This window comes from Bubalus bubalis, chromosome X (genome assembly GCF_019923935.1).
Source record: "Bubalus bubalis isolate 160015118507 breed Murrah chromosome X, NDDB_SH_1, whole genome shotgun sequence".
NCBI classification, from domain to species: Eukaryota; Metazoa; Chordata; class Mammalia; order Artiodactyla; family Bovidae; genus Bubalus; species Bubalus bubalis.
Window position 1 is genome coordinate 39650928 of NC_059181.1, and position 27225 is coordinate 39678152.

Below are 27225 nucleotides of genomic sequence, written 5' to 3' on the forward strand. Positions count from 1 at the left end.
TCAATGAGAACGGGATTTGTCACTTACCATTTTCCACGTCTGATGATTGGAAGATTTTCCACAGACTAGCTTCTGGCACCATACATTTCAAGCTTTGTTTCTCTCCACTACCTCCATACTTTTGGAAGCTGGGAGCCATAGGATACTATGACAGATTGCATTTTCCAAAATGGTTGCAACAAGAGCTCCCATCCCCCATGCTCTTCTTGTAATGGGATATTGACATTCCTCTCATTGAGGCTTGAGGTCTGTCTTCCTTCCTCTTGAACATGAGTGGGTCTGTGATTACAGCAGAAGTGACACTGACTTTCAAGGTTAGGTCATAGACAGTGATATAGCTTCTGCCTGGGCCTCTTGGGGGGCTTCCCTGGTGGCTCAGCTGGTAAAGAATCGACCTGCAATGCGAGAGACCTGGGTTTGATCCCTGGATTGGGAAGATCCCCTAGAGAAGGGGATTCTTGCCTGGAGAATTCCATTCCAGTATTCTTGCCTGGAGAATTCCATGGATTGTGGACAACTGCCCTTGGAACCCAGCTACCATGTTGTGAGGAAGCCCAAGCCACACAGAGAAGTCATAGCCAGCCAGATGAGGTGCCAGCAAACAGCCATCATCAACTGCCAGATAGGTGAGTGAGAAGCTTCCAGATGATTCCAGCCCTTAGATTTTGAGCCACCCCAAGTGATACCATGTGAAGCAGTGACAAGCTTCCCAGCTGACCCCTGCCCATTGGCAGACTTGTGAGCAAAACAGATGATTGCTGTAGTTTTAAGCCACCAGCTTACACTCTGGGGTGACTTGCTGCATCCAAGTAGATACCCAAGACACACACTTTTATATTGTAAAAAGGCTTGTACCTCCAAGTCACAATACAGGGTGAATCAGCCCAGAGGGAGTGCTCCCAAAGGCCATTTCTACTCTGCCATTTCTACTCTACTCTACATATCATATATATGTATATCCCTAAAAAAAACTAGTTTTATCCTCACTTCAACTTCCCCTCAGCCAGATCCCAGATATACCCATGACTACTCTTATGCTACCAGACCCAGTGGGAGGTGTGATGAAAGGGAAGTTAAATTGAAAACAGATGGTGGTCTGTACAAAACACACAAGCTCCCAACTCTACCTGAGACAAACTTAGAAGGGGCCAGTGCAAGGGGCCCTGAAGCTCAAACGTTATGGGTTCACAGGAAGTCTACTTCTGTAGCCAATGTTTCTTGAACACTTTCAAAGTGCTACCTGGGTTAAGCTTTCTACATGAATAATCATATTTGAGCATAAATCAAGACCCTCTAGGTGGGTATTATTCTTCCCATTTTATAGATAAGAAAACAGAAGCCCAATGTAATTCAAATATGTTCAACATGTATTTATTCAGCACTTGATTTTATAACTATTTGTGTATTATCTTATGTTGCACAAAGGATCTACCCATGTTGGGTGTTATACTTACAACAACCCTCCAGGCACAGTTCTTATATTCATCTTGTGGAAAAGCACATGGAGGCAAGGTACTGAACTGGTATTGTGGGGAATATGAAGTATAAGATGCATTCTTTACCCTCCAGAGTCTGGGTTCCTCAAAAGGAAAAAGAAATGCTTTTAAGGTAACCAAAGATGCTGAGGATGATATCATTACATGAGAGAGAAGTTCTGAAACACCCAGTAGTGGGAAACAGGCCCAAGAAGTGGTATCCCACTCATGTGCAAGTTGAGGATCACCTTAACACTTTACGGACCAAGGATGGATTTCTCCTTCTGGTGGACTGATGTGCCCTCATTGGGTGAAGTCATGGATAATTAATAAACATTTTTGCCCTTTGGGCATGAGACCCTGAACTATATTCTAGTCTTGTCTTTAAAGAGCTACAGTCCTGTTGAGGGAAAAAAAGCCAAATAATTATAATAAATTAGCTACCACTCCAATTCTTTGGGAATTAGTCATCCTGCTAGGCATCCTCCTCCCATTATATTGTTCAAGCCTCCATGCAATCTTCTGGAGATGAGCATTACTATTCTCCTTTTTTTGAGAGAGAGAATTGAGAGACTGTAATTTGGCTCAGATGGTAAAGAACAGTCCTGTAATGCAGCAGACCTAGGCTCAATCCCTGGGTGGGGAAGATTCCCTGGAGAAGGAAATGGCAACCCACTCCAGTATTCTTGCCTGGAGAATCCCATGGACAGAGGAGCCTGGTGGGCTACAGACCATGGGGTCACAAAGAGTCAGAGGTGACTGAGTGACTAACATTACCACTTAATTTTTTCACAGATATTAGGTAGCAGGATGGGGATTTGAAGCAAATATGTCTTGTCTCCTTGCCCACTTGCTTTCCACTCTGATTAATGCTATAGGGTTCTACTCTAGAAACGGTCCAAAGAGGTGGCCTAGGAAGCCTGACTGGAAAAGGCAGGAAGACATCTGGTTCCACAGAGAAGATAGAACCTTAAACATAGAGTGTGGGTCCATTTATCCTGGTAGAGAGATGTGGGGAGGACATGAGAGGAAAGGAGGCAGCATGAACAAAGGCAGAAATTGACAGGACATTGGGACTAGTGCACAAAAAGGGACTCGAGTGGAAAGTGTATAGAGATGATGGGAGATAATTTATTGTTACATATTTGATAGAGCTTTTTTATTGCTACTGTAAAATAATGTATTTTTTTCAATTTCTACTTTTTGTTGCTAATATATAGAAATTCAGTCAATTTTTGTTGCTAATATATATAAATTCAGTCAATTTTTGTATATTTACCTTATATCCCATGACCTTGCTAAGTTCAGTTATGAGTTCTCGTAGTTATTTGGTAAGTATCCTTGAATTTTCTACAGATACAGTTATATCAGCTGAAGACAAAGGCAGTTTTATTTCATTCCAATTTATATGCTTTTTCTTATCTTATTGCACTGGTTAGGACCTCTAGTACAGTGTTGAGTAAAAGATGAAAGCAGAGATCTTTGCCTTATTCCCAGTCTCAGAGAGGAACACAATCACTATTTCATGGTTAAGTATGAAGTTAGCTGTGGGTTTTTTGTAAATACCCTTTATCAGGTAGGGAAAATTTTCTTCTATTTCCAGTTTGCTGAGAGGCTCTACAATGGACTTGTCAAGGCTTCTGAAAATTTATAGCCTGGTCTCAGTTGTGCTATGGGGAACTAGGTCGTGACCTTTTATTCATTCATGGAGTATTTATTGACTTGGGTCAGTGTTCTTAGCTTGGAGGTAAGGAAGACAGACAGAAGCAGTCATCCTCAGAATATGGTAGTATCCAGCAGAGTGGCAATCTCTTAAGGTCATCAGCAAGAAGGGAGAGCTGCATGGTGACTAGACAGGAAGGGCAGAGAAGAGGGACCAGAGAGACTTGATCCTAGGGCAAAAGTAAGGCAGCACCATGGGAAACTCTAGAAATAATTGGAGCACATGAGAAATAGGAATGCTAATTCCCAACATTATCCCCATTTGCAGATTAGGAGACTGATGTATAATGGGACTAAATAATTTGCCCCAGGTCATATAATAGTAAGTGGTAGAGCTGGCATTTGAACCCAGGCAGTCTGGCCAGAGTCCATACTTTTAATCACTGTACCATCCTATCTAAACCATGATCTGATTGTTCCATCCTTTACCTCTGTTCCCCTTTGAACAGATGGTGACAAATGTCACTGTCTTCACTCTGCCGAGTGCAACCCCATTTGTCCTGAGGACCCCATACTGGAAGGAAACCAGGACTGGCCTGGACCCAGCAGAGCCCCTCTGCCTAAAGAGGTGCACAGGTTCTGCAAGTGTGGGCAGGGCCTGGGTTGGGTGTTTATCTTCAAGGTCAAAATCAAGCTTGTCGAGGGGAGCCAGGTCTCTGCCGGGGGTGCGGGGCAAAGCTATATGGAGTCCATCTGTAGGGAAGGGTGGTTGGCCTACCTTAGTATTTTTTGGAAACCTTTTCCTTCAACATAGCCTTGTCAAAGGATGACTCAGCTCTGAGATGTGTTTGAAAATTTTCACGTTAAAGAGACTCCTTTCTTCTGTCCTAGCTTCTCTTCTGCCCAACCCCCTCACTTCCTCTGATTGGTGTCTCTTATTTAGTAATGAGCGCTGGACTCCTGTAACCCTCCTGACAAATGGCTATGCCTATTCCCATCTGTCCCAGGAATATGAGATCAGAGACCTTGGAAATGGGGCTGCGCACCTGAAAGACAGGGTTTCTTGGACATAAAATGTTTCTTATGCTTTATTGTACCTCTTGTGAAGAGTATTGCTTATAAAACTTTGTTGTGATCGACTGCCCCCCTAGCCCTGTCACTTTCTTGTAGATGATTTCTGTTAGACAATTCAGCCAATGGGTTGGAATGAATGCAAACTGGTTTTCTCCCTAAAGCATCAGCACAGCCTGCCCAATGGGACTGAGCCATTGTGGACAGACAGACTTTCTCTGCCGCTTCATCCAGGGCTTTCCTGGTGGCTCAGATAGTAAAGAAGAATCTGCCTGCAATGCAGGAGAGCTGGGTTCGATTTCTGGGTTGGGAAGATCCTCTGGAGAAGGGAATGACTACCCACTCCAGCATTCTTGCCTGGAGAATTCCATGGACAGAGGAACCTGGCGGGCTACAGTCCATGGGATAGCTAAGAGTCAGATACAACTGAGCAACTAACACTAACTCACCTACCCAGGACATGTGCGACTCGGGGAGGAGGACATGGTTTCCTGAAAGTGGGGGTTGAGAGCCAGTCCCTCTGTCCAGCAGAAGAGCCCAGCCTCTGGCTTAAGAGCAGACCAACCACAGCATTGCGGCCGGGGCTGAGCACGGAACATTTGGAGCTGGCGTAATTGCTTATGTAGTTTTAATTGCTCATTTATCATGCTAACAGGCCCAGAGTACTGATCGTTTGCGATGTGTTCAGTAATTAAAAGAGCAGGGGTGAGGTCGGGTGATGAGGAGCGGTGGGGTGAAATGAGGTGAAGAAAGGCCAAAACGCACAGCACAGGAGGCAAGTGGGGAGGCAGTAGCTTGTCCCCTTTCTGACACGGAGCAAAGGCTGTGTTCCATATGAGCATTTCCCAGCTGTTGATTTGAACCCAAAAGCAACCGTGCTCCCAGCTCCCTGCGAGGAAACCCAGTCCCTAGACAGTACTGTTTGGTTTGCACAGCACGTCTGCCCACCTGATCAGGGATTTGGGCCACCCAATTTTCAGGTGAGGAAAAAGAGGCTCCATAAAATGCTTTGCCTAAGACCCCATGGCAGCCAGCAGCTGGTGGAGTAAAAACCCAAACCCACATCTCGTCATTCCAGATCTCTGACCCTTTTTTCCTCTAGGGCATCAGCACATGCCAGTTTCTCTTGGCCACATTGACATTGCTGCAGTTGGTGGATTCTGGAATGAATACCCAATGGTCTAGGGGATTTCTAATGCTGATTCCTAGGTCTGCCTTATAGAAGCACGGCAGGGTTTCAAGGGGTGGTTGAGGAGTCCAGTGTTAGAAAACTCCCCACCTCCACCAGTGCTGATGATTGTCCAGGCTAGGATCCTCGTCTCAAGCACACGCCATTGGCCCCACTCCCTCTTCAAAGAAAAGCATCATGGCAGGCATCTTGGTTTGAGTTCCCCCCAGAAATAGATTCCAGGTCAAGGATTTGAGAGTGAAACGGTTTATTTGGAAGGTGAAGGGAAGGCTGGAAGGGTTGAGCAAAGGGGAGGGAAGGCAGAAAATAGAGGGCGCATCATCAGACAAGTTACCTCTGGGGCCACATGGGCTTAATCCCCATAGGGGACGACTAGAGACAACACAGAGCATACCTTGTAGTCACCATGTCCGAGGGGTGAGCACACTGGGGGGTCTCTAGGCCAACTGTCCTGGGGGTGAGAGTGTACATTCTCTGTTACTGTCACTTTCAGCCGAACCTGCAGGGTAGAGCAGATTCCAGCCCCAAGAGAAAGTCCTCAGGCAAAAGAGATGAAGCTTCTGGCATCTGTGGGTTTGGCGGGTGTGCACTACAGTGGCAGGCCCTCAGGGATGCAGGCACAATGGGGACAGTGTCCCTACAGCAAGCATCTGTCATACTGCCGTAGAGCAGGCCCCGTCCCCAACCAGCTGTGCTGTTCATTCAATTTGCGAATTGAAATCGTATTAGCGTTCCCCTAGGAGTTATTGATGGATTCATTTTCCTTCTGGGTTTCTTCCTATCCTCCCGCTAATGGGGAAGATCCTCTGGACTCGAAAAGCCAAAGGAGATGTAGCCGCCACTGCTGGCAAGAAGGCAGTGGAGAGGGAGCTGCAGAGAACCTGAAATCTGTGATGTGGTCTGTTCCTTCCAACTGCAATTCAGGAACATCATCCTTGTTCCTAGAGGAAGACACAGATGGATGATGTGGGCATGTACAACCCACCCTAGAAAGTGAACCCAGGGTTATGCCTTCTGCCTGGCCAGATGACTATAGTTTGACATCACCCTTTCCCTCTCAAGAAAGCACATTGAAAAGCGGGTGAGTGGGCACGGTGTTATTTTAGAAGTAACATAGAATATATTCTAATTTGTTTAAGCCCAACTTGAGATTAGTGTCTTTTTATTGTTACTGTCAAATTTTGTGTGGCAATGCACAGACGATGGGGACCTAGTCACTGAGAGCTACTATTCTGCACCATCACAAAGAAATGCATTTGTTTTTTTCTTTTTGCATCCAGGGCACCAGACTCCCTGGAAATGGTTTATTTGCACACATGGCCAACTTCCCATCAGGTGGCCAATAAATCAATCAACAAATATTGATGGTGTGTCTACATTGTGCAAGACATTGTGAGGAATTATTGTAAATATAAACATGGTCCCTGTCTCAAAGAAGCTCACAGGCTAACTGGGGGCAAGATCTGTAGAGGTGAAAGGGAACTTATAATGTAAAGCAGTGTACAGATGCTGAATGAGTGGGGAACACTCATTGATTGGGCTTGGGAGAAGTCAAGGAAGACTTCTTGGAGGAAGGGTGATTTGAGCTGAGCCTTGCAGGATGGGTAGGAGTTGGGCGAAAAAGAGAACAGTGAAAGGCATCGCAGGCAAGAGTTAGGAAACACACAAGGCTTGTTCGGAGCCAGGCAGGGTGTTTGCCTGGCCACAGTGGGGCTCATAGATGGAATAGACACTGTGCAAGCTTGTGGGACACTCTGGATACTATTGTACCTCTCTCATTGGAAGCCTCACCCAGTCTTCAGTGTTGGAACTTGATCATGGCCATAGATGGAACTGTGTCTCTCCAAAATTCATACACTGAAGCCTTAACCTCCCAATGTGACTATATTTGGAGATAGGGCCTATAAGAAACCCCTATAAGGAGATAATTAAGGATAAATGAGGTCACAAAAAATGGGTCCTAATCATATAGGATTGGTGGTTTTATAAATGTGTGTGTGTACCGAGTCATATCCGACTCTCTGACCCCATGGATTGTAGCCCACCAGGTTCCTCTGTCCATTGGATTTTCCAGCAAGAATACTGGAGTGGGTTGCCATTTGCTTCTCCAGGGGATCTTCCCCACCCAGGGATTGAACCCACATCTCTTGCATCTCGTGTATGTCTTACATTGGCAGACGGATTCTTTACCACTAGAGCCACCTGGGAAGGCCCAATATAAAAAGAGGAAGAAATCTCTCTCTCTTTCCTTTTTTCCCTCCCTCCCTTTTGCTCCCTCCCTGCCCCTCTCTCCCTCTGTGCCTGCACTGAAAAAAGGCCATGCACGGACATGAGGAAGGCTCGTGTCTGCAGGCCTTCACAAGACACTGACCCTGCTGACGCCTTGATCCTGGACTTCCAGCCTCCAGAGCTGTGAGAAATAACTTTCTGTTGTTTAAGCCACCCCTGGCCTGTGGCAGCCTGAGCTCAGACAGTCCCTCTCTACATAATGAAAGACAGGTGCCCCTGGTATGTTTATTCACATTCCAAACAGGTTCCAGCCAGGGTACATGGAGCTGGCAAGGGTCCCAGGGCCTCCCTGACTCCACCCACTCCACTTGCAGGGCAGCCTGGCCTCTGCTGCCCTTTCTGGAACCCACAAGCCTTATGCAAGTGCAATTCTCTTCACGTCAAGGATGCACTGGCCGTTCAGACTGGTTGACTTGCTTCTCGCCCCATGTCCCTCCCCAGGCCATGTGCGAGGAGGGATGCCAGATCTAGCAAATAAAATCACAAGACAGCTAGTTACATTTGAATTTCAGATAGTGTAGTCGCTCAGTCATGTCTGACTCTTTGCAGCCCCATGGGCTGTAGCTTGCCAGGCTCCTCTGTCCATTGGGATTCTCCAGGCAAGAACACTGGGGTGGTTGCCATGCCCTCCTCCAGGGGATCTTCACGACCCAGGGATTGAACCCGGATCTCCTGCATTGCAGGCAGACTCCTTACCATCTGAGCCACCAGGGAAGTCAATTTAAGATAAATAAATAATTTTGTTACTCTAAGTATGTCCCAAGTAATGTTTGGAAATACACTAAAACATTATTCATTGTTTATCTGAAATTCAAATATAACTGAGTATCCTTATTTGATGTGGCAGCCCTCTGTGGGAGGGCATATGAGCATGCGTGGCCAGTCAGGAGACTCCATGTTCTAGATCACAGCAGTTGGCTCAGGGCTAGGCACGTGACCCAAGGTCAGACCCTTCTCGCCAACACACTCTGGGGCTTCTGTTGGTGCCTTTGGGACCAAAACCTCCCAAGCTGTGAGGATGAAGGAAGTCCTACAGCCATGAGAGTTTTTCCCCAGGGATCCTCCTGTCTGACAACCAAGTTCACGTCGAAGAAAACAGAGCTGAGATAGGGAAAAAAAAAATATGTCTAAAGATAGTGTCACCCCCTTAAACTTCAACTAAAACAGGAAGCAGTTTGAGTTGGGAATTCTTCACTCAAAACTGCCTCAGAGTTCTGGTGAAATCTGTGAGGGCAAAGTCATTGCAGGCCCACAGGACCCAAACCTGACTAAATTCAAAGGGACGGCTGCTCCTGGGACCTCCCCGTTTAGTCACTGAGAGAACAGGGATTCCCTGGCCCAGAGGGCGATGAAAAAGTGCATCTGGCTACTGGGGTGGCTCTGAGGTGCCACCTGGGTGATAGAATTTTCACCTCTGCTATGCTCCTGCCCCCTTGCTTCCCATGCCCCTCATAGGGTCTTTTCTGCTTATCCTCTCCTCACATCTAGCTCTGGTTTCTTCAAGCCTTCTTTGCTTTTTATTTTATTATCATTTTAAAATTTATTTTTTATTATTTAGTTTGGCAATGCTAGGTGTTCGTTGTGGCTCACGGGCTTTTCTTTTTTTTTTAATTTTTCTTTATTTGTTGTTTGTTTTTGCCTGCTCTGGGTCTTTGTTGCTGCACTCGGGCTTTCTCCAGTTACAGAGAGCAGGGGCTACTTTCTAGTTGCGGTAAGCAACTAAGCACAAACCCCTGAGGGGCTGCAGATTGATCCTGAACATCTCCTGGGCTGGGCTAGGAATAACGGAGCTAGAAGGACATTAGGGCTGATCCAACCCAACCCTTTCACCATCCGTATCACATAGATGAGGAGACTGACATTCAGAGTGGTTGAACACCAAAGGCTTCATCATAAGTTACAGGGAGTTCATTGAATAAGAGGAAAGCCATTTGGTTTAGGGGAAGGGTCCCTGGGTCTGGCTTCAGAAAGCGTGTATGTTCATTTGGGCTCTGTCACAAATTATTGAACCTCTTTATGTCCATTTCTCCAGCCTAAGAATGAACTTAGGGATTTCTCTGGTTGTCCAGTGATTAAGACTCTATGCTCCCAACACAGGAAGCTCAGGTTCCACCCTGGTCTGGGAACTAAGATCCCACCTTCCATGGTGCAGCCAAAAAAAAAAAAAGAACAAGCTTAAAACCCAGTCCCATTTACCTCATCCTGATGTCCGAGGCTGACAAAATCACAAAATGCCAAATGAATGTGCTGGACAAAGGCTGCGCAGTATTAATGTTATCAGTGTTACTGTTATTTAACAAGGCTAATCCACCAGTGAAGGAAATGAGCACACATCACAAAATTAATTATAGATTTTTTTTTAAAATGACTGTTTATATTGAAAGGAAGGCCTCATTTTTGCTGCACAATTTCAGGATAAGTCGTGTTTTGGAAAAATATTAATATTCAGAGCTGTGTTGATTAGCTTCACTCCTGTTGCTAAGCAACAGGGTCCTTTGTAGCCTTGCAATGTTGGGATTTTTCTAGGGGTGGGGGCGGGGAAGGGGATCGGGGATTAGAGGAAGGAAAGTACATTACAGTAAATTATTCCGCTGGTTCAGCCAATTCCAAAGTTGCTTCAAAAAAAAAAAATTTGACTCCTTTAACAACCTATGTGATGATTATAGTTGTCGGACGAGGAAAACCAGAACGCGACCCAGAGCTCACCACTCACCCATGACTTGAGTTTCAGGTTTGGCAAGACTTGTGTTTACTAGATCAGGACTAAACCACACATGGCCCGGGGCTTTCCACCACTGACGTTCACCACGGTTCAGCAAGGGCAGCCTGCCAGTGTGGAGATTAGGGGGCCATGAGGCTGTGAGGAGTGTCTGCTCTGCATCCAATGAGCCCATCTCACTGAATACCTGCTGGGGCCTGAGTTGAATTCTGACACTTCTGTGGGGACCATTCTGGTGCAAGCCAAAGAGTGTGTATCCTGGAACAAAGTGGAGACTCATGAATATTTGAAATGCATTGAACACCCAGGACAGGATACATAGAAGTACCCTACGGAGCCCCTAGAGGAGGGCATGGCTACCCACTTCAGTATTCTTGCCTGGAGAATCCCATGGACAGAGGAGCCTGGCAGGCTGCAGTCCATAGAGGGTTGCACAGAATCAGACATGACTGAGGTGACTTAGCACGGATGCACACACCCTATGGAGTACCTACTATGTGCTAGTGCTACAGGATTAGCCCACCAAATTCTTGCACCAACACTAGGAGAGATGGAGTATCACCCCATTTGGGGGACTGGAGTATCACCCCATTTGGGGGACTGGAGTATCACCCCATTTGGGGGACTGAGGCACAGAGAGATTAAACAACTTGCCCCAGGTCACGCCAGCTAGTGCAGGGCAGAGAAAGGGTTTAAACTCAAGTCTTCCTGTGTCTGAGTGTCATGAACTCACTTGACTAGGCTGCCTGCTCCTTACTGGCTAGGAGGAGCTGGGAAGGGCGTGGAGAGAAAATCTTGAGACTTTGAAGTTGGCTGGTGCCTTCTGCTAGGTGGAGGCCTGTTCAGGGAGTTTCCAATTTCATCGCAGATTATTTTATATGCGATACTGTTCTAGTCACGATTGCTGCATTAATTACCCCAAACTTAGTACTGTAAAACAACGCCCATTTAATCATGCTTGTGAATCTATGGGTCAGCAATTCGGGTCAGGGCTGGTTGGGTGATTCCTTTGCTCCTCATGGCATCTACTGAGACCACCCTGTGGCTGGCTCTGGAGAGTTCTAGATGGCTTTCATTCATGTGTTTTGTGCTGCGGTGGGGACAAGCTGTCATCTAGAGCATCTCCGGCAAGGTAGTCAGGAGATGGTAGTCAGGCCAGGGTGATGGAACATTTTACATGGCAACTGGTTGCCCCATAGCAACTGTCCCAGGAGACCCAGGGGGGAGCTGCATGGCCCTTTCTGACCTAGCTCAGAAGTCACACAGTGTCACACATGCCATACTCTGTTGTAGGTGAATTTGAACTTCTTGCTTCGTCATGAAAGACTTTGGAGACAGAGTGAAAGGTAAGAAGTAGATTTATTTAGAGAGAAACACATTCCACAGACAGAATGTGGACCATTTCAGAAGGCAAGAGAGAGAGCTTCAAAATATGGGGTGGTTAGTTTTATAGGCTGGGTCATTTCATAGGCTAATGAGTAGGAGGATTATTCCAAGAATTTGGAGGGAGGGGTGGGGATTTCCAGGAATTGGGCCACTGCCCACTTTTTGACCTTTGATGGTCAGCCTCAGAACTGTCGTGGTACCCATTGGTATGTCATTTAACATATGCTAATGCATTACAATGAGCATAAAATGAGGCTCAAGGGCCACAGGAAGTTTACTCTTGTGCCATCTTGGACCCAGTTGGTTTTAACCAGTTTTTGTCATGTCCTGTGGCTATGTCATTCTTTTAATGACGTTAAATGGTTGTGTCCCGCCCCTTTCCATCCTGTTTCAATCAAGTAAAGCAGTCACAAGCCCACTGAGACCCCAAGTCTCAATGAGAGGGGTATCAAAGAATTAGGGGGCCCTGTTTTAAAATGTCCCCAGGTACTAAGTTCCTTGTTCCAGTGAGAAATAGAAAAGTTTAAGTTCGGTTCAGTTCAGTCGCTCAGTCGTGTCCAACTCTTCACGACCCCATGAACCTCAGCACGCCAGGCCTCCCTGTCCATCACCAACTCCCGGAGTCCACCCAAACCCATGTCCATTGAATCAGTGATGCCATCCAACCATCTCATCCTCGGTCGTCCCCTTCTCCTCCTGCCCTCAATCTTTCCCAGCATCAGGGTCTTTTCAAATGAGTCAGTTGTTTGCATCAGGTGGCCAAAGTATTGGAGTTTCAGCTTCAACACCAGTCCTTCCAATGAACACCCAGGACTGATCTCCTTTTGGATGGACTGGTTGGATCTCCTTGCAGTCCAAGGGACTCTCAAGAGTCTTCTCCAACACCACAGTTCAAAAGCATCAATTCTTCAGTGCTCAGCTTTCTTTATAGTCCAACTCTCACATCCATACATGACCACTGGAAAAACCATAGCCTTGACTAGATGGACCTTTGTTGGCAAAGTAATGTCTCTGCTTTTCAATATGCTATATAGGTTGGTCATAACTTTCCTTCCAAGGAGTAAGCGTCTTTTAATTTCATGGCTGCAGTCACCATCTGCAGTGATTTTGGAGCCCAGAAAAATAAAGTCAGCCACTGTTTCCCCATCTATTTGCCATGAAGTGATGGGACCAGATGCCATGATCTTCATTTTCTGAATGTTGAGCTTGAAGCCAACTTTTTCACTCTCCTCTTTCACTTTCCTCAAGAGGCTTTTTAGTTCCTCTTCACTTTCTGCCATAAGGCTGGTGTCATCTGCATATCTGAGGTTATTGATATTTCTCCCAGCAATCTTGATTCCAGCTTGTGCTTCCTCCAGCCCAGCGTTTCTCATGATGTACTCTGCATAGAAGTTAAATAAGCAGGGTGACAATATACAGCCTTGATGTACTCCTTTCCCTATTTGGAACCAGTCTGTTGTTCCATTTCCAGTTCTAACTGTTGTTTTCTGACCTGCATACAGATTTCTCAAGAGGCAGGTCAGCTGGTCTGGTGTTCCCATCTCAGTTTGGATGTTCCCCAAAATTGTGGAAATGTATGAGCAATAGAAACTTTGATATTCAACACCGCAAGTCTTATACTGATTGATTTAGGGGGTGGCCAATTTAATAAAAGGTAGGCTTAAGAAGGGGCTTCCCTGGTAGCTCAGCAGTAAAGAATCTGCCTGCAATGCAGGAGCGGCAGGAGACATGGGTTCAATCCCTGGGTGGGGAAGATCCCCTGGAGGAGGGCATGGCAACCCACTTCAGTATTCTCGCCTGGAGAATCCCCATGGACAGAGGAGCCTGGTTGGCTACAGTCCATGGGATAGCAAAAAGTCAGACATGACTGAAGCAACTTAGCATGCATTTACGCAGGCTTAAGATCTTTTGTTTGTTTTTTTGGAGTTTTATGTTCAAATGTATTCATCAGCTATCTGACTGACCAGCAAAGTCTCATTTGTAATTAGTGAGCCAGTTGCATATAATGTGTTTATGACTTTTAAAAACCTTCATTCCACTGTGATCACAGTTGAAATATTGGTTTGGTTAGGGAAGGCTTTTCTGGTAGAAATCAACTGAGATCATGATGTAGTTGAAAGACACTTTGAATATTTTAATGAGCTCCACAATCCTATGCTATCCTATTTCCCATTCTCTGATGCTCTGTATAAGGTACTATGTTGGAGTCATTTTCTAAATTGAAATTTTGAGATGCACAAGACCATCTATGGCAAAGACTATTCTCCAGTATAGTACCTCTCCTTCTAACAGTGATCAAACCCTGATTTTAAGCTAGGCACATGGCCACCTAGAAGAAAAACTATATTTCCAAGCCTCCTTAGCATGTAGGTGTGGCCATGTGATTAAAATCAGGCCACTGGGATATGAGAAGAAGTATCATGTGGCTGCTTCCAGGAAACTTCCTGAAGAGACAGTTGCTATTTAACCATTTCTCCTTTTATTTTTCATCTCTTGCTGCCTGGAAGGTAGATGTAATGATTGGAGCTCTAGCTACCATAATGGACCATGAGGACAAGGGCTTTCTCTTCAGCTAGAAGGAGCCAAACTGCCTACCTCTGGATTTTGCAAATGGAAAAGAAACCTCTATCACATTTAAGCCACTGTAGTTTTGATTCTCCTTTTATTTTAGCCAAACCTAACCTAACCTAGTGAAGATCAAAGTATAGTATGAAATAAGTGACTTACTCTGCAAGTTGAAAATGGGGACGTCTAGCCTAATTTCAGGATTATGGGGTCACTTCCAAATATGAGAAATAATCTGAGAAATGCATGTTGAAATACTGGAATTTCTAGTACATTTACAGGACTTAATAAGACAGTGTGACAACATGTTTGAATTTAGGGCTAGCCAAGAAACTAGAGGACAATGGTAGCTATATAGCAAATGTCAGAATTTAAAGAGAAATTTCATATGAGCCCTGATGAGGAAATCCTACTCAGTTCCATGGCCTTGAATTTGGGGATGGCATTCTAAGTAGACAGATGAGCAAGAGTGAAGGCCAGGTGGTATGGAAATGCATGGAGAGTTTGTAGAAGGTCCACATGGCTGGGTGGGAGACCAAGCTGGAGAAATCTCTTCAGTGGAGCAGATCAGGCTTTTTGCCCAGGTCCTTCTACCAGGCTCCAGGCAGCCATGTGAGCCTGGGACTTTTCTTGTATGATGAATGTCAGGGGTCTTAGTAGCTATTCTCCCATAAAGGTTTCTTGAGCCTCATGTAGCTTTTATTTTTAATTTTTAAGTTTTTGTATATGGTGTGAGATAGGGATCCAACTTCATTCTTTTGCAGGTGGATATCCAATTGCCTTTGTCCCCTTTTTCCAATGCCTAGATCAAACACTGAGGCCCTTGATTCATGGGACAAGCAAACACCACAGATTTCAAGTGAACAAATAACAAACATGAGCAGAGGCCAGGCCACACTCTTGGCACTGTTGTTTACTAATTTTGACCTCAGCAGATTAATTTTAAATGCTGATCATCTCACCCAGCACATTCTGATAAAGGCCCTGCTGAGTGCTGAGCCACAGGAAGGAGTTTCTGGAAGCCCAAGCCTCCTTTTAAGTGCCTCTCCCCAGAAATCTTTTCCTTGGAGTTGGTGAGGTTTAGCAGGTATGTGGATTAGCAGTGAAGATTAGTACCATCCTGCTGAGAAGATGGCCAGTTGCCCAGAGCCTCGATCCACAAAGCTTGTGGTAATAATCTAATGTGGGGTGAGGGCAGGTGATATCATAATGAGATTCTTAAACCCAGTTTTCAAAGACTGAGGTAGTTTTTTTTTTTTTTCAATTTTTAAACAATAACAATGAATAAAATGTTCTCCTATGTTAAGATGTTAGGGGAGTTAATGCACCAAAACATGGCTCTCTGAACTCCCTCCTTCCAGGGAAATTTAAAGGGCAAATAGTCAGGATAAGGAGTGAGCAAAGGCAAGCAGGTTGTGCCTTGAAATGTTGGTGTAGATGACTCAGGATTTATGTCTTTGATCCATTTTTTAGTTAATTTTGTATGTAGGGTCTGAAGTAGGGACCCAGATTCATTCTTTTGCACGCGGATATCCATTTGTTCCAGCACCAATTGCTGAATAGACTATTCTTTCCCCATTAAGTGATCTTGGCACCTTTGTCAAAAGTCAGTTGACCGTGGATGCATGGGCTTGTTTCTGGACTCCCAATTCTATATGTCTGTCCTATTTCAGTACCATACTGTTTTGATTGCTGTAGCTTTGTAGTGAGTTTTAAAACTGGACAGTATAAGTCCCCCAATTTTGTTCTTCTTTTTTAGGATCTTTTGGGCTATTTGGAGTCCCTTGCAATTCCATATGAATTTTAGGATCTGCTTTTTTACTTGTGAAGAAAAGGCCATTGGGATTTTGATAAAGATTGTATTGAACTATAGATTGCTTTGGTGAGTATTGCCACTGTAACAGTGTTAAGCCTTTCACTCCATGAACATGGGATGCCTTTCCATTTATTTAGATCTTCTTTAGTTTCTTTCACCAATGATTTATAATTATCAGTATACAAGTCTTATGCCACCTTAATTAAATGTATTTCTAAGTATTCTTTTCAGTGCTATTGTAAATGGAATAATTTTCTTAATTTAATTTTTGTGTGTTGATCTTGTATCCTGCAACTTTCCTGAATTCATACCTGTTAAAGGACTTGAAAATTATAGAAAAGCCCAATTCAACCTGGCTTGAACCATAAGAGAGGTTTATTGGCTCGCATAATTAAGAAGTCTATGGGCTTCACGCATGGTTATATCAAGGCTCTGGCTCCATTTCTCTATACGTCTCTGTTTTATCCTTCTCTAGAAATTAGATCTGTGCTCAAGTTGACCTCCCTCATGGTTTCTAACAGAAACCGGGTCTGCATGCTTCCTCAGTCATATCCAGGGAAAGGATTTTTTTAAAAAGCATTTCCTTCCCTCAGAAGTCCTAAATGTCTCTTTGATATGATCATCCCTGACCTTGTGACAGAGATAGGCTTTCTCTGATTGGCTTAGGCTATGGAGGTAGGAATAGGTTCAAACCCACCCAAACTGCATCTTTGCTACATAAAGTGTATGTGTGAGAGGGCAGGGTGGGTACTAAACAAAGAGAGGTGGTTCTTAGAGGAAAACCTCAGGGCTGTTAGGAAGGGGAAGAAAGAGTGTCTGCCAAACCTATGAAATTTGTATAGTGCCAAGCAGCATTCGAGGAATATTTGCTGAATGAATGAATGAGAAGTTCCACTAGTCCTTTCACTGATACACAGCCTCCATCTAGTGATGGCCAACCTTTCAACCTCTGGAAATCCCCTACTGAGATCCCAGGCTCTTCTATGGGGAAGAAAGAGTTCTTTCTACAGCCTCCATAACTTCTCTGCTTTCCAAGCAACAAGACTCTGATAGAATAGACCTGGAAAACAGAACACTGGGAATCCACATATTTGGAATGAGCAGGGTGGACCTGGTGGGTTCACGGTGTGACTCTGAAGTCCTTGTCTGCAAATTGTTCCCAAAACCTGATGCCTGACATTCTGCCATTAGGAATTCACCCTATTGGTTTAAGTTTAAAAGACTTTTTTACCTTCACACCACCCCCCACCACTCCCCAAACTGGGGTTTTTGTTTGCAATGAAGCATCTTAACTGATAGAGTAGGGAGCCTGCCTTTGTACGATCCAAGCCAAAGCAACACTGATGTACTCTGAAGAGTATATTCAGCAGTAGAGCATAACCTATACCAGAAAAATAATGTCAGGGATAAGGGCCCCAGGAACCTCAGGTCCTGAATTATGAGAACTCACTTCTCTTCCAAGACATTCAGCTTGAGTTTAGTTTCATCAGGTACAGACTCAGCCTCTTCTTTAATTAATATTAAGCTCCATTGTAGCAGGACTACAATAGCTCTGGTCTCACATGCATTTCTAGATCTTTGCCACTCTTGCATCAGAGGTAGAGTCTATGACCCTTATCCTTGAACCTGAGTGACCCTGTTACTACTTCAACCAAGAGAGTGTGGAGGAAATGATGCTCTATGACTTCTGAGGCTAGATCACAATGTAATGTACTCTTGCCTTACTCTCTTGGGACACTTGCTCTGGGAACCCAGCTATCATGTTATAAGGAAGCTCAAGCAGCCCATGGAGCGGAACCATGATTCCCAGCCCACAGCTGCAGCTCAGCTTCCAGCCAGCACCCAGTACCAACTTGCCAGTCATGTGAGAGAGTCATATTGAAAGTCAATCCTTGTGTGGTAGGGAGCATCTAAGGGGGCACCCAATGATGGTATTCTTACCCTTGTGTCATCTCCTTCTCCTTACTGTAGACTAGACTAAGCACCTACCTTCTATCCAGCAGAAGTGATAGGATGGTTGGGTTATATAAAAAGACTGTGGCTTCTGTCTTAGACACCCTCTCATGTACACGCTGTCTCTTGCATTTCTTGCCCTGGGGGAAGCCAGCTGCCATGTGGTGAGGCAGTCCTGTAGAAAGGCCCATGTGCTGAGAGACTAAGACCTGACATCAGCCGTGTGAGTGAGCTTGGAAGCAGATTCCTCACCAGCTAGGCGTTCAGGAGAGAACCCAAGCGCAGCCAGCAGCTTCATTACCATCTCATGAGGCACCTGAAGCCGGAGGCACCTGGCTAGATTTCACTCACATTTTTGATCCACAGAAAATATGTGAGATTATACATGTCTTTTTAAGCTACTAGATGTTGGGATAAAGTACTGGGCAGCAAGAAATAACTAATACCATCTTCTACTCCCTGATCAAGTCAGCTCAGCTGATGCTATGCAGACAAGAGTGAAGGTGTCCTCTCTAAGTCCTGCCGAAATGAGAGAACTGTGAGTAAAATAAATGATTGCTGGGTTTTTAACCCACTAGGTTTTGGAATCATTCATTACGATCCTATGGTTAACTTTTTCTCATTGGGAGTTATATGACAGATGTTGGGGGAAAAAAGCAACAATCAAACCAGGCCTCAACTTTCATCTACTGTAGCCTAGTGTATTCATTTGCTAAGGCTGCCATAGTAAGGGCCACAGACTGGGTGGCTTAAGCAATAGAAATTTGTTGCTTCACTGTCCTAAAAGCTAGAAGTCCAAGATCAAGGCGTTGGCAGGGTTAGTTTCTTCTGAGGCTTCTCTCCTTGGCTGACAGATGGCTGCCTTCTCCCTGTGCTCTTGCAAGGTCTTCACTCTGTACCTATGTGTCCAAATTTCCTCTTCTTATAAGGACCCCAGTCATAGTGGGTGAGGGCCCACTCTGAGGGCTTCATTTTCACTTAATCACCCCTATAAAGATCCTATCCCCAAATACAGTCACATTCTGAGATTGTAGGGGTTGGGGCTTCAACATAGGAATTGTTAGAGGGCACAATTCAACCCATAAGGCCAGTCAACCCAATTCTTTTAGAAGGTCCATAAAGAACTCATTTTTCAAGAAATAAAAGTCTTTCTCTCTTCTTGTTTAAGCATTCCACAATGGGACAATTGTTATAGTCTTCCCAAGGTTTTTTTTTTTCTTTTAATCCGTTTTAAAATTACTTCTGCCTTGAGGGAAACAATACCTACTACTACTGCTCCTAGTAATCCCTCTTGCCTCCCTCCCTACAGGTTTGTGGGATTTACCGTGGCAAGTCCAGAGCTTTCAGGGGACAGAGGCCCATGGCAGTCATTCCACCTTCCAGGACCAAAAAAGTACCATAACCTCCAGGAAAGGGTGTTTAGCTGGAGGGGCATTTGAGTCATCCGGGGACCAGGCTGGGGTTCGTGGGTGGAGGGGAAGATCTTTGCAAAGTTTCTGGAAGCAGTGTAAATTGAAGTCACGTGAGAAAAATAAGTACCTAGCCCAGTGCCTGTCCTCTGGTTGTGCCGATGTGTAGAGAGGAGGACAGAAAGGGGGCTCGAGGGAAACAGGACACACACCAGAAGCACCTCAGAGAAGCCTTCGGCTCAGGAAAAGTCTCTGTTGACTAGCAGCCTCACGGTTTTCACCACCCTGACCCGTGCCCTGAGCAGGAGAGCTCTGCTGTAGTAGAATGATGGCCCATAGTGGGAAAACTTGCCTCTTTCCCACCCTTCATTTTGTAGGGACAGAGAAAACAACCTGGGGGGAAGTGTCTGGCCTAATAACTGGAATTAATGCTAAGCTGAGGGTCAGAGCTTTCTGCTTTGCCCCAAGTCAGCAGCCCTGCTGTGGTCATCAATCCTGTGTAAGTGCTTAAGAGGAGGCCAGGAATCATCTCCTCTGGCCTCACTAAACCCACCACCAACCTAGGATGGTGGGCTGCGTGTTTTACCCCTGGAGTCAGTGTTTGCCTGGACACTGGGCCTGCTGCTGCTGCTGCTGCTAAGTCTCTTCAGTCGTGTCCGACTCTGTGCGACCCCATAGACGGCAGCCCACCAGGCTCCCCCGTCCCCGGGATTCTCCAGGCAAGAACACTGGAGTGGGTTGCCATTTCCTTCTCCAATGCATGAAAGTGAAAAGTGAAAATGAAGTCGCTCAGTTGTGTCCGACCCTCAGCGACCCCATAGACTGCAGCCCACTAGGCTCCTCCGTCCATGGGATTTTCCAGGCAAGAGTACTGGAGTGGGGTGCCATTGCCTTCTCTGGACACTGGGCCTAATGACTGCCAAAGGCCTATGTCTGCTTGAAGTTCTGTGACCTCTGTGGGCCTGCGTCTGCCACAGGCCTATATCCACCAGGGGGCCTGGGTCTGTCTGAGTCTTTGCTATAGGCTCTGTGGACTGCCAGAACCAAAAAAGTACCATACGAAGGAGAAAGGAGGGGCCCTTAGTGGCTCTTTCCCATCCAAGCTGTTCATGTCAGGGGGTGAGGGGCATAAGTTCGAGGTATAGAGGGGCAGCCTTCTTCCACAGGATTCTGGGCCTGCTTTCCTGGTGAGGTTTGCTTGTCTGCTCTCGGTGGACACGTCCTGCCAAGGAAAACAAAACAAGGGCCCAGCAGAGAAGCCACTGGGTACAGAGCACAAGCCTCTAAATAGCTCTTCAGCTCCAGTCGAAACCTCAGAAATGTGACTCTGGGTAGGACAAAGTCTGCTGAGGAGCAGAATTGGGACAGATAGATAGCAATGCAGGGCTGCTGTAATTCCTCATAATCGCAGGTTTAGAAGAGACGTGTTCTTCACCGGAGACTCTCAAAGTGCCCCATGGTGGCCAGACTTCATTTTACAGAGGGGTCCCCCCAGTCACCTTCTCACAGTGGGTGGGGACCCCACCCAGAGAAGGCCCCTGACCCAGGAGGGTTGGTTTGCTGGTGGGTGGGCCTCCTGGCTTCAGCCCAACATCCTTGGCTGAGGCTGGAAGATGCTGATTACCATGAAAAGGGGACACTTCAGTGGCTGGCTCTCTGGGCGGCTGAAGGGGAAGGTGATCGTTCTGTCACTGTCTTTCTTGGCCAATTAGATGATTCAGCATATTCCCAGCCTCTCTCTTGGCTGAGGTGATTTATAGTAAACTCTGTGGGCCTGACTAGGGTGAGTGATGGGGAATAGGGCCCATCTTCCGTGTGTTTGTGTGTGTGTGCGCACGCACTTTACACATCATGTACACAGCACTAGATGGGGGTTGTGTGCGAGAGCTGGAAACATTTGCAGGCCTCTCACAGCCATTCTGCTGGCTGTTTCTACTGGAGGAATTCTCTCTGGAGAAAATGTTTACTTACGAGTATCTCTTCAAGGAAGGAAGGAGGAGGAAGGCACGGTTTTAGGGCATCGTCCACTCACCTGTTGTGAGTTAAGAGCTTTGGAGAAACAGATGAGAAAGTGCTTGATCTGAGGGAGGTGGGAAGGGCTGAGCCACTTGGCCCTCCCTGGTGTCCTAGCTTGCTTCTCTGCCAGCAGCAGCAGCCGGTGGGCCTGAGGCCAGGGTAGAGGCTATGGGCAGACATGGTGGGAATGTGTGTGTACATCTGAGATGTGCCTAAGATGCACTTCTGCAGCATCATTCAAGCATTTCTTGTAGATGTTTTGATGGGTTGCTCTAGGTAATTGCTCTAATGTGCGGCTCTGTCCATCCTGGCATGCAGGGATATCTTGTATCTACTGAACCAAGATGGTGAGGGAAGTGGTACTGTGTCTTAAGGGGTGAGGGAGCCCCAGCTCAATCTTCCTGGAGGAGTCAAAGATGGACCACAATGGCTTTTTGGTAGCTGTTTCCATCCATGTGTCTTGCTCCCAAAGATTCTCTAACTTCTGTAATAAACTCTTCATATCATTTATAGAATACTTACCATTGCTGGCCACTCCCTGAGTCACTCATTGTCACCATCTATCCTATCAGCATCACCTTTCCCCATGTATAATAAGTACATAGGACAGGCCAACAATTATTCCAAATGCTTTACAGATCTCATTTATTCCCCAAGATGATCCAGCAATGGTTAATTGCCTGTGTCACCTTGCCCGGGCCACGGGCAGCCCAGAACATTATTTTGGATGTGCCTGAGAGAGTGTTTCTGGCTGAGGTTAACACTTGAATCTGGAGCTTGAGTAAAGCAGATTTCCCTCCCCAAGGTGGGAAGGCCTTGCCCAACTAGTTGAAGGTCAGACTAGAACAAGAAGGCTGAGTAAGAGGTAACTTCACTTGCCTGACTGATGAGCTGGGCTAGTGGTCTTCTCCTGCTCTCAGAGTGGAACTTAAAACATTGGTTCTCAGGCCTTTGAACTCAGACTGGAACCACTGCTGGCTGCCTTGGGTCTCCAGTTTGCTGACTATGGATCTTGGGACGTCTAAGTCTCCATAAATCTCTATATGTGGTATGTACAGATAGATATATGGGTATATACACCTTATTGGTCCTACTTCTTCAGAAGACTCTAATACATGTCCCCATTTAGTGCACAGGGAAACTGAGGCATGGAGAAGTGAACTCATTGCACGAGGTCTTATTTAGGAAGTTAGGATTTGCACCCAGGCAACATGCAACCCACTCCAGTGTTCTTGCCTGGAGAATCCCCATAGATGGAGCCTGGTGGGCTGCCATCTATGGGGTTGCACAGAGTCTGACACGACTGGAGTGACTTAGCAGCAGCAGCAGCAGCAGCAGCAACATGACTCCAAGGACCTCCAGCCTAAACCACTAGATCTCCTGCCCTCTGGCTCCTTGGCTTCTGCATATTCAAATAATTCTTCAGCATGGGAGAATGAGCTGAGAAGTGTGGGTCCCTGCGCCTGGCCACTAACTTGTAACCCTTGCCCCATCCAAAACCCTGGAGGCCCCATCATAGGATTAGTGAGAATTCCTGAGGGCTGGCTTACCACATCCTGGGTTCTCCAACCACAATGACCTTGAGAAGCCAGGTGATGAGGTGAAGCAGGAGGTGAGAGGGGGCTTGTGTCTAGCTGGCCATGGACAGGTTGTGGGGCCTTCCCTCTGTGCCTCCGTTTTGTCAACTGTGAGAGGGAAGTTGGAGCCTCCCTGATCTCGGTGGCTCCTGAATCCTGGGGTTGCACAGGGCTGCGACTTTCTAGATGAATCATCAAGCTGCGTTAAGTAACCACCTTAGCCATTTCTCAGCCTGAGGGCTTCACAGGAGACTGCAGAGCAAGGAACGTGGAGGCTGGCAGTTCAGGGTTTGCAGCCCCCCTTGGCCCTTTGCTGGGAGACTTTGGGCATGTTTGCTCATCTCTCCCAGCCTGTTTCTATAAAATGGGGCTAGTGATACCAAGTCTGAGACATGGCTGCCATGGTTACAGGAGGTGAGGCCGGCACCGTGCTGAGATAAGTGGCTCCATAGTCTATGGTGCGTCCTTCCTGTCCTGACTCGATTTACGTCAACGTGGCTCATTTTCCCAGCCCGAGGCCTTTAGGCGTCACTCCGCTTCCCTTTCGGGAGTCTGAGAAAGCCTTGAGAACACAGCAGAAGCCAGCTCCTCCCTTAAAGGGTCAAGCTTGCTTCCTCTCTTGATTCGCTCCCCCTCTTCCTTGTTTCCTGGCTCTTTTCCCTGATTCATTTCTATTTCTCCATAAGCAGTTGCTAAGAAGCTCTCTACATGTGCATTTATGCTGTTTCTTTCAAGGTCACGTTTCCGCCAGCTTTCCGCACGTGAAGCAAACAGCCTTCCTTCTTCTTAGCCCAGTGTCACGTGGCTGCTTAAAGCAGGGAGGAGGGTGGGGGCTGCCTCCACAAGGCCCTGTGTGTGCGTGTAGACGTGGACGTGTAGATATAGAAATCACATACGTATGTTTCTGTGCATACATGTGTGTGCACCTAGGCATCCACAACATCCATGCATGTTTGTGCACGTGTGAACATCCATATATATGTATGTGTGAGCACATGTGGACACGGTGTACACGTGTGTATGTGAAGTCACCCATGGAGGCATCAACACTCAAATGTGGTTCTCTAGTAGATGCATAAGTGAGTCTGGTAAGTTTCTCTTCTCACCTTGCCCCCAAAGTATAAAATTGCCAGTGAAAATCAAGTTGTCTCTACAGGGCTTGAAGGAAGTAAGATGTGCTTGGGTAAAATGAAGTATCCCTGACAGGTGGTGAGCTCTTCATCTCGAAACCAAACATTTTGAGATGTTGCCTTCTCCCAGAAGGGAAGAAAATTCTTAAGTCAAGCAAACAAACGAAAGAAGGTGGGGGAGGCCTACTGGAATCACAGATTAGAGGACTCAACATAACAAGAGTGCCAATTTCCTCTCAAATCAACCTATATATGGATATAATTCCAGTCAAAACCCCAGCAGGATTTCTTACGGGTATAGACAAGCTGGTTCTAAAATGGGTATGGAAAAAGCAAAGGAAATAGAAAAAAAATTGGAAAAGAAGAAGGTTGGAAGATTATGCTATCTGAGTTTAAGACTTACTATAAAGCTACAGTAAGACAGTCTATCGGCAGAGGGATGGAGAGAGATCAATGGAAGAGAATAAGGAGTCCAGACATAGACCCAACAAAATACGGCTAATCAATTTTTGACAAAGGTACAAAGCAGTTCAATGGAGGGAGTATAATCTTTTCAATAAATGGTGCAGGAACAATTGGACATCCATAAGCAAAAAAAAAAAAAAGTGAACTTCAACCTAAACCTTACACCTTACACAAAAATTTACTCAAAATGGATCACAGGTCTAAATGTCAAGTCCAAAACTTATAACACTTGTAGATAAAAATAGAGGAGGAAATCTTCATATTCTAGGGTTAGGCAGAGTTCTTTGACATGAGACCAAGAGCATAACCTATAAAAGAAAAATTGATGAATTTGACTTCATCAAAATTGAACACTTTTGTTCTGCGAAAGACACTGATAAGAGAATGAAAAAACAACCTACAGACTAGAGAAAATATTTGCAAATCACATATCCAACAAAAGACTTGTATACCAAATGTGTAAAGAAGTTTCAAGGCTCAACAGTAAGAAGACTTAACAGTTTAATTGTGGTGGTGGTAGTTTAGTCACTAAGTCGTGTCCAACTTTTGTGACCCCATGGACTATAGCCCTCCAGGCTCCTCTGTCCATGGGATTTCCCAGGCAAGAATACTGGAGTGAGTTGCCATTTCCTTCTCCAAGGGATCTCCCCAACCCAGGGTTCCAACCCATGACTCCCACATTGCAGGTGGAATCTTTACCATCTGAGCCACCAAGGAAGCCTCCAACAATTTAATTAAAAATGGTCAAAAGACTTGAACACTTCACTGGGGGATAACAGGTGGCAAATAAAAAGAAAACAATGTTCAACATCATTCGCCATAAAGGAAATGATGAGAAATGTACTACCTACCTATCAGAATGGCTAAAATAAAAAACATGGACCATAGCAAGTGCTGATGGGGATGTGGAGTAACTGGACCTCTCATACATTGCTGGCGGGAATGTTAAATAGTACAACCACTCTGGAAAGTGGTTTGGCAGTTTCTTATATAGTTAAACATACAATTTTGATATGATCCAACAATCTCACACCTCAGTTATTTACCCAAGGGAAGTGAAAATGTATGTTCACACAAAAATCTATCCACGGATGTCCACAGCAGTTCTATTCATAATTACCCCAAACTGGTAGCAACCCAAATAACTGCCAGCAAGTGAATGGTTAAACAAATGGTGATATACCCAGATGATGGAAAACTATTAAGCCACAAAAAGCAATGGCCTATTGATATATTCAACTTGGATAAATCTCAAAGGCATTCCATTGAGTGAAAGAAGCTAGTCTTCAACCACTTAGATGCTGCGTGATTTTATTTGTATGAGGTTCTGGAAAAGATGACACTATAATGATAGGGAATGGATCAGTGGTTGCAAGACATTAAGAGTAGGGGAGAGCGTGACTACAAAGGAAGGTAGCACAAAGAAATTGTTTGAGGTGATAGAAATATTATGTATCCTGATTATAGTGATTGTTCAGAGGCTCAGTCGTGTCCAACTCTTTGTGACCCCATGGACTGCAGCACACCAGGCCTCCCTGTCCTTCACCAACTCCAGGAGCTTGCTCAAACTCATGTCCATTGAGTCAGTGATGCCATCCAACCATCTCATCCTCTGTCGTCCCCTTCTCCTCCTGCCCTCAATCTTTCCCGGCATCAGGGTCTTTTCCAATGAGTTGGCTCTTCACATCAGGTGGCCAAAGTATTGGAGCTTCAGCATCAGTCCTTTCAATGAATATTCAGGACAGATTTCCTTTAGGATGGACTGGTTTGATCTCCTTGCTGTCCAAGGGACTCTCAAGAACCTTCTCCAGCACCACAGTTCAAAAGCATCAATTCTTCAGCACTTAGCCTTCTTTATAGTTCAATTCTCACATCTGTACATGACTACTGGAAAAACCATAGCTCTGACTATGTCGGACCTTTGTCAGCAAAGTGATGTCTCTGCTTTTTAATATACTGTCTAGGTGTGTCATAGCTTTCCTTCCAAGAAGCAAGCATCTTTTAATTTCATGACTGCAGTCATTGTCCACAGTGATTTTGGAACCCAAGAAAATAAAGATTGTCACTGTTTCCATTGTTTCCCTATCTCTTTGCCAGGAAGTGATGGGACTGGATGCCATGATCTTAGTTTTTGGAGTGTTGGGTTTTAAGCCCACTTTTTCACTCTCCTCTTTCACTTTCATCAAGAGGCTCTTTAGTTCCTCTTCACTTTCTGCCACAGGGTTGTTGATATTTCTCCCAGCAATCTTGATTCCAGCTTGTGATTCATCCAGCCCAGCATTTTGTATGATGTCCTCAGCATATAAGTTAAAAAAGCAGGGTGACAATATACAGCCTTGACATACTCCTTTTCCAATTTTGAACCAGTTTGTTGTTCTATGTCTGGTTCTAACTGTTGCTTCTTGACCTGCATACAGGTTTCTCAGGAGACAGGTAAGGTGGTCTGGTATTCCCATCTCTTTCAGAATTTCCCACGGTTTGTTGTGATCCACACAGTCAAAGG

General features: G+C 45.6%; 1 long non-coding RNA gene across 3 annotated transcripts in view; it reads left to right on the forward strand.

Annotated features, from left to right (window-relative positions):
• Window positions 1-27225, forward strand: part of LOC123331790 — a 69589-nt gene that overhangs the window by 32849 nt on the left and 9515 nt on the right. For all 3 annotated transcript variants that reach the window (XR_006548565.2, XR_006548567.2, XR_006548566.2), the window contains exon 2: window positions 16116-16238. This is a non-coding gene — a long non-coding RNA (uncharacterized LOC123331790). The remainder of the gene's footprint in view (window positions 1-16115; window positions 16239-27225) is intronic.